The following is a 13,026-nucleotide window of genomic DNA, read 5'->3' on the forward strand; positions in this document are numbered from 1 at the left end:
TTTTTTTGTCTCACCCACTGCAAAACTCATGAGGACACAGGCATATCTTATCTCAAGCCCAAACTTTTGGGCCAAGTGCAGAGTCTGACACACAGTGAGAGCTCAATAAATGCTTATCAATAAACGAATTATTGTCTGAAATACTTATCCCTGGTTAACTCCTTGTTCTTCTGGTTTAGATTTAAATGCCACCTCTTCCAGGCAGCCTTCCTGATTGCTTCCCTGGTTTCTATTCTGGGTTTCCAGGATCTTCCCCAGCCCTTGCTCTTTTCCCTTTCTCCAGAGCTTCCTGACTACTGGTTGTCCTGTAGCTATCCAGTTATAGGGTCCCCAAATTGGCCCTGCCCCCTCGTTCTGCTTTCCTGTGCTTGCCGGGACCAGCCTGCAGCGAGAGAATGAAAGGCTGGAAGAAAGAGGAAGAGTAAGGAGAGGCCCAGAAGCATCTAGAAGGCGCCTAGTAGTAATGAAGATGCTCGAAGGTCTGGCCTTAGAGGGCCCTCATTGACATTGGTGGAGAAGTGAGCTGAGGCCCGGGCGGCCGGAAGGAGGAGGGCCAGGCGGGGCGCTGGACTGCAGCTCTGGGTTGGTGACGCGAGGCCCGCTGGGGCGGGGGCGGGGGCGGAGGGGGGGTTCTGGTATTTCCTGAGGCCGGGCAGGAAATACTTGAGGCCCGCTCCGGGGCAGGATCCGTGGATGGGATCAGCCTGGGAAGGACCCAAACACTGTGCACGGCGCTCCCCTCCACGCGCTGGTTGGGGACTCCGCGTGTCCGCAGCGCGCTGGGGCTTTCCAATCATCTTTGCGAACCCGCCTCACCAGTCAAGAGGTGCTGTGCAATCCTCATTTACAGAGGAGACTTGAAACTCAGAGGTGGCCACCGGGCTCCTCCGGCCACAATGCCTCCGACACGTCCTGCTGACTCTAGCTCCTGGACCAGGTTGCGCTCTCCAGCCCGTGGCCCCTGCGGAGACCGCCTCATCTACTCTCATCTTCAGTCCACCGCCCCCACCCCCACCCCGCCCCCAGCCCATCGGTGGCTTCCCGGGTTGGGCTCCCTCCCACAATGCGAAGGGAAGTGGAGATGGAGCCAGAGCGGGAGGCGGTTGCGGGGCTGGACGCCCACACACCAGACAGCGCCGCCCCGGGCCTGCTGGGACAGCAGGTGCCAGCCGGCAGCGTGGGTACAGAGCAATCTGCGCGCGCACACTCATGCCCGCGTCCCTGCCATCCTCCCGGTCTCAGCTCTCACAGGGGTGGGCTACAGAAGGCAGGCTCCCCAGAGATTCGTCACTGAGCCCGGAGAAGACACGAAAACTCATTTATTCACATATTCATTCGTCCTTCTTTGAGGAGTCAAAGAATCTCTTTGGCTGAGTTTCGCCTGCCCGGTTCAAATTCTGCTTGCACTGCCTAATTAGCTGTAGAACCTCCAGAACACTTTGCTTCTCTGGGCATCAGTTGCCTCTGAATCATGGAGATAAAGCAGAGCTGCCTCAGAAGGTTGTGGTGAGAATTAAATTTTGAGTTGATCCGTGTAAGTCGCTGTGCCCGTAACCTGGTATTTGATCAAAAAATGTCAGCTATTATGATAGAAAGATGCTGAGAACTCTGCCATTTTCTGCCCATCTCCTTTTTCTACTTCATCTGAATTTTTATCAAATATCCATCTTCTGTAAGTTAAGAATGTGTTTATTTGAAAAAAAAAAAATCAAAACCAATTCACAGTAGTTTAGACAACTAAGGGTTTATTTTTCCCTATCACAGTGAGCCTGGACAACATCCATGGTCAACATTGTTTCATCAGCCCAATGATGTCAGAGCCCATGTCTCTCCAATTGTTATGGTTTTTCCTTCTTGTCTGCAGAATGGCTGTGGCTGCTCCTGGCGTTACATCTGCATTTAAGATGGGAAGGGAGAGAAATAGTTAAATTTAGAGTTCATTGAAAGCATTTGTCTCTTTTACTGTGAAAAGAAATAATTTCCTAGAGCCCATCCCCAATGAAATCTAATGAAACTCCTTAGATCTTAACCAGAATCATGTCACATGGCCACTCCTTAGCTGCTAGGAATGCTGAGAAAGTTTTTTTTTTTTTTTTTTTTTCCCCCCCCAATTCCCACAGTGGAAGGAATCTTGGTGAGAAAGGGATTGAAAATGGCAGTTAGATCAATCAGTCAGTGGCTTCTGCCACAATTTACCCCCGTGTCTCCCTCCAGCCCCACCATTCCCCAGGCCCTTCTCTACCCCTGACCTCTTCCCTCATCCAATGGCTACCTGTTTCCAGTCCTCTTTGGGAAGTCAGAAGTTGACAACTCTGGACCTGGGCTTCCACAGGGCAGCCATCTATGGATGGTGAGTAGGGCTGCATATTTATTTATTTTTGGTACCAGGGATTGAATCCAGGGGTGCTTAACACACTGAGCCACATCCTCAGTCCTTTTTATTTTGAGACAGGATCTTGCTGAGTCTTTAAGGCCTCACTAAATTGCTGAGGCTGGCCTTAAACTTGCAATTCTCCTGCCTCAGCCTCCAGAGTCGCTGGGATTACTGGCGAGCACCACTGTGCCCAGCAGGGCTGCCCCCTTAGATGAGCCTTGACTGTTTGCCTCTGTCCCTACCAATCCCCAATTAGTGAGGCACTTATTTACTTTCCCATCTATACCTTATTGGTGTTAGAATTTGAACCCCTGCATTAGACAACTAAGGGTTTATTGAATTTGTTTTCCCCTCCCTGCTTTATTTCAAGGATTTAACACATGAAAAATACCCCTTTTAGGTAGTTCATAAGCAAAAATTTTCCTTCAGCCATTGACCCCAGTCACCCAATTCCCCTGCTTTTCCTGACTATAATAAAATACTTGAGATAGTCAGCTTACCTATTAATGTCCCATTAATTTTTTAAAATTTATTTTGTTTTTTTATTTTTATGTTTTTAGTTGTCAACAAATCTTATTATTCATTTATATGTAGTACTGAGTATCGAATCCAGGGCCTCACACATGCCAGGCAAGAACTCTACCACTGAGCCCCAACTCCAGCCCCCATTATGTCCCATTTATGGAACACCTAAAAAAGTTAAATTGAGCAACAAGTATACTAATTAACTTTCCTACCTAGACATCCTTGGTGTTAGAATTTTTAAACTTTTTTTAGTGGGTGGGTACTAGGGATTGAACTCAGGGGCATTCAACCACTGAGCCACATCCCCAGACCTATTTATATTTTATTTAGAGACAGGGTCTCACTGAGTTGCTTAGTGCCTGAGGCTGAGGCTGGCTTTGAACTCGAAATCCTCTTGTATGAGCCTCCGAGCCTCTGGGATTACAGTCGTATGCCACTATGCCCAGCAGAATTTGGTAACTTTAAATAAATATTTGTTTTCAGAGTTCTATTTGTTTGAAAAAAATAAAAGGTGAATGATTAGTGATAATAAAGTGTATAGTAAGCTCTTGATTATGATTTCCAACCTCTTTTCATGTGCCTGTGTCAATTTTATTGAAATATTTGTGGAATTGAAAACTTGGGTTTTTTTTTCTTCTTCTTCTTTTTTTTTTTTTTGGTACCAGGGATTTAACCCAGTGATGCTTTACCACTGAGCTACATCCCCAGTTGTTTTTTTAAAAAACATTTTTAGTTGTAGATGGACACATACCTTTATTTTGTTTACTTAGCTTTTCTATGTGGTGCTGGGGATCAAACCCAGTGCCTCACTCATGCTAGGCAAGCGCTCTACCACTGAGCCACAACCCCAGCCCTTCTTTCTTTCTTTTTCTCTTTTTTTTTTTTTTTTTTTTTGATACAAGGTCTCACTAAGTTGCTGAGACTGTCCTTGAACTTGTGATCCTCCTTTCTTAGCATCCCAAATTGCTGGGATTACAGGTCTGTACCTCCACACCCATATGAAAATTTGGGATTTAATGTGTTAAAAAGAGGAAAAGTTTATTTGGCTCACAGTTTTGGAGGTTTCAGACCACGGTGTCTAGGACCCCTTGCTTTTGGGCCTGTGGCAGGGCAGTGCATCATATCAGGAAAGTGTGCTTGAGGAAGCTGTCATATGGCAACAAGGAAGCTTCTAGAGAGTTCAAGAGGAGGGGCCCTGGCCCCAAAAACCCCTTCAAGGGCCCTTCAAGGGCACACCCCAATGACCTAACTTCCTCCCATCAGGCTAACTACCTGAAGTTTCCAGCACCTCCAGCTAGTACCACAGACTGGTGACTAAGTCTTTAGCATATGGGTCTTTGGGGGACATTTAAGATCTAAACCATAAGTAGTACATGCCTGTAATCGCAGCACTCAGTAAGTTGAGGCAGGAGGATTGCAAGTTTGAAGACAGCTTCGGCAATTTATCAAGACCCTGTTTCAAAATAAAAAAATAAAAAAATAAGAAGGGCCAGGGATGAAGCTCAGTTGTAGAGTATACTTGGGTTCAATTCCCAGTAACCCCCCATGCACACACATACTCCAAATCATAGCACATCCCTAGGAATAAATAATGTATCAAATCCCTTGTTAGTCTCTAGACATATTTTATGCACATATAGGCAAATTTACCTATACATGTACTTTATCTATCTCCTTTATTTACTTGTTTATTTCTTTATGTACTTGGGGATATGTCCACAGCACTTACTTTTTACTTTTTGACAGGGTCTGACTAAGTTGCCCAGGTTGGCCTCAGAACTTGTGATCCTTCTGCCTAAACCTCTCAAGTAGCTGGGATGATAGGCATGCACCACCGTGCCCAACTGTCTGGTTGCTTTTTGAGTATCCTTTTTGATTTGCTCTGTAGTTTTATTATGATATGTCCAGCTGTGAATTTCTTTCTGTTTATCTTGCTTGAGATTCATTGGCTCTCTAGAATCTATGGATTTGGTGGTTCTTATTGGTTCTGTAAAAAAAGTCAGATTTTGTTTCTTTACATACTGTCTTTGTCTCATTTTCGCTCTCTTCTCCTGCTGAAACTACTATCTGCACTAGATCTAGATCTTTCTCCTCCATCTTCCCTGGCTCTTAATCCTTTTTTTTTTTTTTTTTTTTTTTTTTTTAGTGGTACTAGGGATTGAACCCAGAGGTGCTCTGCCACTGAGCTACATCCCATTTTTAAATTTTTTATTTTGAGACGGGGTCTCACTAAGTTGCCCAGGCTGGCCTTGAACTTGTGATCCCCCTTCCTCAGCCTCCTGAGTTGCTAGGATTACAGGTGTGCACACTGTGTTTGAATTAACCTCTTTTCAAAAAATATTTTGTATTTTTTTGGTTTTCTGGGTTGCATTCTGGATAATTTCTTTAAACTCATCTTCCAGATTACTGATTTTCTAATAAACTTTGTCTAGTCTGCTATTAAAACTATCCATTGAGTTTTTAATTTCAGGTACCCTATGTTTGGCTTCTGATGTTCTAACCGGTTCTTGTTCACATCTGCTTAGTTGTTCTCGTCTCTCAGCCTTCTGGCTAATTCCTGTGCAACCCATTTGTTTCCACTTCCAGGAATTCTGCCTGGATTAATGGCTTTCTCTAACCCCTCTTAGTCCCCTGGGACCTCTTTCTCACAGTATTGATCATTTGGGGCCATGATTAGTGGGGTTTAGATTGGCCTCCCCCATCAAACCTGTGTCCTCATAAGCAGGAGCCATGTCTCCAACATTTGCCAGGCCTAGCACACAGTGGGTATTCAATAAATTTACATAAGAGAATTGGGCACAGTGGTGCATGGCTGTAATCCCAGAGACCTGGTAGTCTGAGGCAGGACAATTGCAAGCTTGAGGCCAGCCTCAGCAATTTAGCAAGACTTTGTTTCAAAAGAAAAAGAAAAAGAAAAAAGAAAGAGCATGGGATATAGCTTAGTGGTAAAGGACCCTTGTGTTCAATTCCCAGTACTAAAAACTTTTAATTAAAGAAAAACAAAATAAAAACAATTGCCTTTACTCTTTCCTTGTTTTGTTTTGGTTTTTGCAGTGTTGGGAATGAACCCAGGGCCTTGTATACACTATGCAAGCACTTATACTGAGTTATACCCCCAGCCCTTTTCTTAAAATTTCCACACTTAGCCTATTCATCAATTCCTCTTATTTGTTGATTCATTTACTTGTTTTTCTTTTTTGTGGTACTGAGAATGTAACCCAGGGTCTTGGCAGGCTAGGCAAATGCTCCACCACTGAGCCACACCCCAGATCCGTTTACTTGCTTTTAAATTAATTAAGTCACTTCTCCATCTGTTAACTCAATTCCTCACTCATTCACTCATCCACTCAATAAGCCTTTTCTAATCCCTATGGATGTGGAATAAATTAGTACAACTACTACAATGAGTGACCAAGGCAAGATGCTGTTAAAAAGTCTAACAGCTAGAAGCTTCCAGTTGAAGTGACAATGGAGTAGGACCTGGAAGGAGGGAAGTGTGGAGGAAATTGTGCTAGGATCACAGGACACTGTTACAGGGGCCCCAGGACAGCCCTGCAGCCTCTGAGATTGAGCTCATGCCATCTAACCACTCCCAGCACGTAACCAATTTATCTCCTTTCTTTTTTTTGCCTTGGCTGTCGAGAAACTCAGAGTTCAGTCTGGTGCACAACAGTAGCAACTTCTCTTTGCCTGAATGTGTGTGTGTGTGTGTGTGTGTGTGTGTGTGTGTGCGCGTGTGTGTGTGCGCGCGCGCGCGCGCACACATAAACACAGATGGATATTAGGGATTGAGAAGAACCCATGGATGCTCTACTACTGAGCTACATTGTCCAGCCCTTTTTAGTTTTATTTGTATTGAGGCAGGGTCTCAATAAGTTGCTGAGGCTGGCTGAGCATGGTGGTACAAACCTGTATGTCAGCAGCTTGGGAGGCTAAGACAGGAGGAATGCATGTTCAAAACCAGCCTCAGCAATTTAGTGAGGCCCTAAGAAATTTAGTGAGAACTTGTCTCTAAATAATATATAAAAATGGGCTGGAGATGTGGCTCAGTGATTAAGCATCCCTGGGTACCAAATTTAAAATGTTAAAACAAAGTGCTGAGTCCAGCTTCAAACTTGGTTCATTCTCATTTCAGCCTCCAGTTGCTGAAATTATAGGCATATGCCATCATACCCATCTTGCCTGGTATTTTGTAGTTATTTCTGCTCTGTGGCTCAAAATCTTTGACCCTTACACTCTTTGTGTCTCTTGTGGAAACTTTGCAATAGATGGAATAAAAGTAGTGATAACTCTCATAAAGATCTGATTCAACTTTATAGTAAGTGATAGAGTTGGGCATGGTGATACACAACTGTAATCCCAGAAACTCAGGAGGCTGAGGCAGGAAGATCACAAGTTCAAGGCCAACCTGGGCAATTTAGTGAGACCTCAGCAACTTAGCGAGATCCTGTCTGTCTCAAAATTTATAAGTACACACAAAATGAGCTGAGGATATAGCTCAGTGGTAGAGCACCTCTGGGTTCAAGTAACACACACACACACACACACACACACACACACGCGCGTGATGGATTCAAGACTTAAGAACTTAAGAATAATATAAGGTGTGTCTCAACCCACTATGGCTGCAATAACACCATGTAACATCACAAACTCAGAAGCTTAACACAATAGTCACGTGATTCTGTCTGCTGCACCTACAGGTTGACTGAGGTCTGCTGAATTTGGGCATGGTTGTACACCTCTGTTACAAGCTCAGCTTGGGCTCTGGCTGCTCAGTGTGTCTCATTCTGGGGCTGGGCTGAATGGTTGGCAACTGTGCAAGGGGATGACATTACAGAAGCAAATGAAGCACCCATGCAAGCACATTTCAAGGCTTTGGCCTTCTCATATCTGTTGCCATTTCATTCCAATGACCAAAGCAAGTAACCTGGCTGAACCCAGCATCAAGAGATTGGGAGCATACTGTGATCACCCTGACCTCATGGCCTCAGTATCACATACCCTCCAGTCTAATTGCCCACCCCTATTTCTTAGAAGGGTACCGTGGTGTCCAGGGTGTGGTCACACACAGTGGGCCAGACTAGGATCTGGCAGAGCATCCTAACTTCTCATCCCCTTTTCCATAGACAGGCCATCTGTCTGTCTACAGCCTGCCTGATTAACCCAATCTTCAGTTAGAAGGACCTGGGTACTCTCCTGCCTCCTCTATGGCCAGCAGTGGAATCTTGAGCAAGTTCCCCTCCTTCTCTGATCCTCAGTTTCCTCCTCTGTAGAATGGATAAACAATAATAACACCAAGCAGGATGCGTTGGCTCATACCTACAGTCTCAGCTACTCTGGAGGCTGAGGCAGGAGGATGTCTTGGACCCAGGAATTTAAGACCAGCTTCAGCAATGTAGTAAAACTGTGTCTCAACTAACCCACCAACCCAAGGAGACTAGGAGAATTCAGTAGCATTTGTGCATATGGGCATGTGGGTGTGTGTACAGTACTGGGGATTGAGCCCAGAACTCAACCACCAAGCTACATCCCCAGTCTTTTTTATTTCTTTATTTTTTAATGTTGAGACAGGATCTCTCAATTCCCCTGTCGGACTCATATTTACCATCCTCCTGTCTTAGATTCCTGAAAAGCTGGGATTACAGGTATGCAGTACTGTACTCGGCTGTTTTTTTTTTTTTTTTTTCCCCCAATGCTGGGACTTGAATTCAGGTCCTTGTGTGTGCTAGTCAAACTCTACCACTGATGAGTTGGGATTCTGGCTCAGTGGTAGAGCACTTACCTAGCACATGTGAGGTACTGGTTTCAATCCTCAGCACCACATAAAAATAAATAAACAAAATAAAGGTATTGTATCCATCTACAACTAAAAATAAAAACCCCTACTGCTGAGCTGCACTCCTAGTCCTATATTGTTTTATCTAATCCTCACAACAACAGGCTTAGAAAGCAGGTGTTGTTATTATCTTCATTCTACAGAATGGGAAACTGAGGCACAGTGCAGTTAGTTAACATCCAAAATCACAGAGTAGAGATTGATACAACTGGGATTTTAACCCATAGTTGCCACTCCAGTGCCAGCACTCAGGCCTCTGGCACTATACCCTGATCCTGGGCTGGCTGCCCATGTCCAGCTGAGTTCCAGGGCTTGGCAGTCCCCAGGCCAAAATGAGCCCCCTCCCTAAGCCCTCCAAGTTAATCTGTCTAGGGGTAGCACCTGGAGCTGTGAAGGTCTCTGTGCTCAGACCAGAGCCAAGATCTGGGATCTCTTTGCCTCTGGTATGAAACTGGGGCATCGGAGTGATCTCAGGGACCTAGAGGCTCAGGAGTCAGCCTGCTGTTTCCCAGCTATGTGGATTTGGGCAAGTCACCTCCCCTATCTGAACCTCATTTTCATCACTGGTGAAAGATTATCATTAAATGCCTCTCACTCATGGAGGTTGTGGAGGATGATTAAATGTATAAATGAATCACTTAGGAATATTCCTGAAATATAAAACAGAAATAGGAGGAGGAAGAACAGGAAGTGGAGGAGGAAGAAGAGGAGAAAGAAAGGAGGAGGAGGAGGAAGAGGAGGAGGCAGCAGAGACTGCAGCAGCATTACATTTACTGATAGCATTGTTCCTGGACGCTCATATAGCAGGGGAAACAATTTGCTGGGGAGGGGATCCTATGAGCCAGCCCTTCCCTCTGATCTGGGACCCAGAGCATTTGGCCAGGGGATATTCATCACTGGGGCAAAGCGATTCTTGCTATAATAGTATCCCATCAAACTAAATGTCTGGGGAGACTGGCAGAATAAATAACTTCACCCAGAAAACAAAAAGACAGAAACTAAGGCCAGTCTGTGTTTTGTAGGCAGTCTCTACAAAGGGATCTTGAAGAAAGCCTAAAGAAAAGGATGGAAAGTTCCTCCTTCATTGCCTAGTAGAAGGAAAAGATCCAAAAGGAGCCTCTGGGTACAATTGACAGTGAGGAATTCACTTAAAGTTGATGATATTGTGCTAATGATAATGGAGACAGGTCAGGCTCAAACTCCTGAAAGCAATCTGGGAGAAAAAAAGATTAAGGCAGTTTTTTTTTTTTTTAGGCTGAAGTCCAAGTTAAAAGAGGGCAAAACTAAGGATGTAAAGAAGTTGAGAATGTTTAAGTAAGTCGCAGGTTTGTGGAAGGTAAGTCTCTTTTAAAAAGTTTGTGTTTGATTAAATTGGCTGTAATTAGCACAATCAAAGTTATTTGAATATTAATGTACTGATATGAAGCAAAGTCTGAAACATTGATCTGTTCTTAATCTATGGGATATTTTCTTGTATTTGTTAGGTTTTATCATTTGGGGAAACTAAGTCTTAAAGGAATTGGGTTTGTACCTCTTTTAAAGTCTTAAATGATTACTTTGTAACTGGTTAAACAAACAACTGTTATTTAGGTTATAAGAATATAGTTAGCACCCTAAACATATGTGACTAGGTATATGTATGCATCTGAGAACTTTATCTAGATGTTATGTAAAAATTTATAAAATGAAAGTTTATGTAAGTTTACTGGCAAGATAACAAATAATTGTCATCTTTTATACTTTGTATCTGACATAGAAGGGCAACACTGTCATTTGAAGAACCTGTCTTATATGTTTGCTTCCACAAGTCAATTTCTGATCATTAACACTGATTCCTAAATGTATAAGAGATTTAAGGCGATCCTTTGGATTTTTGTTAACCCATGGAGATTATTGTTACAATACACTGGATTCCAAATTGTACTTTAAAAGTTAAACTTAGTTAAATGTAAAGTTTAGGATAGCACTTTGCCAAGTGGTGTTCTCCAAACTAAAATTACGTGTGGCAAAAGTCTAGGATTTGTATGAAAATAACAAATTTTGTTGGCATTTATTCATGTCATTTGATGTTTTATAGCTGGATAAAGTAACCTGTTGTCAATTAGTTATATATTCGATTTTGTGTTACTCTTCACACTGCAATTGGAATTTAAATGCATTTTTGGAAGATAATAAGGGGAGTCTGATTTGTTTAAAGGTGACATTGTACAACATGGAAGCATTCTGTCACTTTTTCCACAAAAAAAGTTAAAAACTCTCTTAGCCTGTCTTTGATTCATATTTCAGCTGTAATGTTGTATTGTGAAGAACCCTGCCTTACCTGAGATAAGACTCTACCTCCCACCTTACTCCATATTAGAATGACTCCAAAATAGGCTAGACTTCAACTCATTTAAAGTTGTGTTCAAAAGATTGATTATGGTTTAAAGATTACTGTGATTCAGACAGGGAATATAATGTATAAGTAAAGATTCAAGATTATAAAAGTCATTTTTCTTGGTTCATAGTTATTACACAAACTGAATATGTTTTTGCTCTGTTAATTTTATTTTGTATTTTTCTTATACACTTATAACTGTTGCCTGTTAGTATTTTGCAGAGGTACTGCTTCAAAAAAACAAAACAAACAAACAAACAAACAAAAAAACCTAGGTTAACTTGAGATAATAAGCCATCACCTACAGGACAGATAGTATATAATGCTGACTTCCAGTACTAATCCTAATGCTGACTTCCAGTACTAATCCTAACCCCAATTAAATGAAAAGGGTAACTATAAAATTGTTATATTATACAGGTATATTGTTATAACTATAAAATTGCGATATTGAAGTCATAACCTGTTACTCCCTTTTTAAGACTCATTAAAACAGCTTGATGGGTGTTTAAAACTGAAAACCTGGAGACCAAAGTCAAGGAAGTAAAAGGACCAAGGAAGAAACAGCCCTCTAAGGTCAACCAGGACCCAGAGAATGAGGGGACCCCTCTCTGGATCCTGCAAATTTGGTGAGTCACCTAATCTGCTGATCAGGGAGATTGACAGGACCCTGGAAAACAGGAAGCCAACCAGTGCACATTCTGCAAAGAGGAGGGTCATTGGAGATGGAAATGTCCCTGAGGCTTTCAAGAGAAGCCATGTATGGTCAGCCAGACTCTGACCATCTTGACAGGTGGCACCATGGGTAAAGGAACAGGAGGCTTCACACATGTCCCCAAGAGTGATCTCTGACAAATCTCAGCTGACTCTTAATAGTAGATAGGAACAAGGTCAGTTTTGACTAACTTGGGTTTAAAAACCCAGTAGGAGAGTATAGTCTAAAAGCCTAGATGGACATTTAAAAGGAAAAACTTAAGATATATACTTGTGTAAACCCTACCCAAAGTAAGAAAAGCTGGAGGCTATAAATGAAGGGGTTTTGTTTGAGAGCACCTAATAATAATGATCACAATTGTTGCAAATTTATCCTGAGTTAATTTGAGTCGATTTCATAACTTACCAATCTTCCTAACCTTCTACATTGATGAATTTGATCTGTTCTTCACTGATAAGATTGAGTTACTGTCCTCATGGTTTTCAGAAATTAGTTGGAATACTAATTGTTTTTGTTCTAATTATTTACAAAACAGTAATGCTTTGCTGTCTTTATTGTTGTCTTAGTAGGAGCCCTGCCCTATGTATGCCTTGTCCAGTCACCTGCCATCTGCCACTGTGGATCTCTGGATTGCTCTGATGCTGAATGCCCTTAACTGTCCACTCCCCACCTGACAGAGAACAAGGACTTTGGGTTACTTCCCCCAACTTTACCCATTTTCAGCAGGAAGCAGTTTGAAGATGTTGTTGACCATTTTTCCATAGAAATGGAATGTAGAAATTGACAGTGGGGAAATGTAACAGTGGTCCATTTTATGCTTTAAATAAATTCCTTGCTGCTCTGCCCTACAACTTATTTTTAAAATGGACATGTTTCTTTCTCTTCTCTCTACCTGCTCCTTCCTACTCTCCCCACTCCTTAATCTCAGGGGAAACAGGATTACCTTTCTTCCCTATCCTAGTCAGAGTTATCTGTCCTTTAGTACACACCCACCCTAGGAACAAAGTAATTCAGAATTTGGGGATGGTACTGGAAGATCTCAGAAATGACCATCTCCCAAATTAACAAGTGAATTACAACTCCAACAGAGAACACGTGGAATGTAGTCTTTGAATCACCTCTTTAAAAGCCCCCTGTTCCTGCTCATGGGTAGAATCACAGCCTTTGGGACAGGAGTCCCCTGTGTTTTTTCCTTT

The 13,026-nt window shown here is 42.7% G+C and overlaps 1 long non-coding RNA gene across 1 annotated transcript; it reads left to right on the forward strand.

The window, feature by feature from the left end:
- The first annotated feature begins 703 nt into the window (after positions 1-703).
- On the forward strand, positions 704-12,669 carry LOC306656495. The gene is made up of 4 exons (XR_013762529.1): positions 704-2,350; positions 9,993-10,074; positions 11,598-11,744; positions 12,397-12,669. It is a non-coding gene; the product is annotated as an uncharacterized lncRNA (long non-coding RNA).
- Positions 12,670-13,026: the final 357 nt, after the last annotated feature.

The sequence above is a fragment of the Sciurus vulgaris genome, assembly GCF_902686455.1.
Source record: "Sciurus vulgaris genome assembly, chromosome: 3".
NCBI classification, from domain to species: Eukaryota; Metazoa; Chordata; class Mammalia; order Rodentia; family Sciuridae; genus Sciurus; species Sciurus vulgaris.